Raw genomic sequence first — 967 nt, forward strand, 5'->3', positions numbered from 1 at the left:
GGAGCGGCGTCTTGGAGATATTTGGTTTCAGAAATCACAGCAGGATAAAAACGAACACTTTGATTAAGTCTAAACAGACTGACATTAAAAATAAAGCCTGAAATCACAAAAGCTAAAAATCTCGTGGTGCTAGAACGAATGTTAGGAAGATAAACGTCTCGTTGACGCGTGGGATTAAATGTCGGATTGATCCACAACTCAACAGGAAGTGTTACAGCCTAGAGATTCTGATCAGACGTGATCAGACAGTGAGATTAAATTATTCCCCTTACAGATTCACATCAGATCTACGGCACGATTAACGCACAGCTTCCGGATCGCCGCTCCCTGACCAGATGCTCGTTTTTTCCTCCCACCGTCCCGCATCGCCTCGCGCTCCGACCGAACCGTCCAACATGCACAAAAGAAAAAACGTCTTTAAATTTCATTCACGAGCCGATCTGACAAACCGACCTGTTTTCTGTTGATAATCCCTTCTTCTTCTGAAAAATAGCGACCTCGGCGCAGCGGCTACAGACTGAACTCTGGCTTACGCACGAGACTTCGCGTAGCCGTGTTCAGGAATACGGTCTCCGGTTTGGAGCTCCCGAGTGCTCTCGGTTACTACGACGCCTCGCGGCCCCGTTCCCCATCACGCTGACGCTGACGCGCCGCGCACAGCATCGCGGAGGTTGGAGTGTCTGATCCGGTTGAATGAGAAGCGCGCGCATGAAAGAGGACTACAAATACCGGCGGCGTCTCGCGCTGTCCAAGGTGCTGAAGGTGCGCGTAAGATAAGAGGCTCAGTCTGAGACATCGCATAAATGTAGCCTCCAAATTGGTACAGCACATTTTTTTTATAGAACTAACACAATAAATAATATTGCTATAAAGTGACAAAATCTACAGGATATGACGCCTTCAGTAGTGTGTAAGAAGAGAGAGGGAAAACATTTATTAACCCCTGTTTAACCTTCAGGTGCATTTA

At 47.4% G+C, this 967-nt stretch overlaps 1 protein-coding gene across 2 annotated transcripts in view; it reads right to left on the reverse strand.

Moving 5' to 3' along the window:
• The window catches only part of eml6 (EMAP like 6), a 63,599-nt gene extending 62,985 nt beyond the window's left edge, over positions 1 to 614 (reverse strand). For both annotated transcript variants that reach the window (XM_060879762.1, XM_060879006.1), the window contains exon 1: positions 1 to 614. This exon is cut by the window's left edge and continues 37 nt beyond it. The gene's annotated coding sequence lies outside the window, so the exon portion shown is untranslated.
• Between the last annotated feature and the right edge of the window lie 353 nt (positions 615 to 967).

This window comes from Tachysurus vachellii, chromosome 1 (assembly GCF_030014155.1).
Source record: "Tachysurus vachellii isolate PV-2020 chromosome 1, HZAU_Pvac_v1, whole genome shotgun sequence".
Taxonomy (NCBI): Eukaryota; Metazoa; Chordata; class Actinopteri; order Siluriformes; family Bagridae; genus Tachysurus; species Tachysurus vachellii.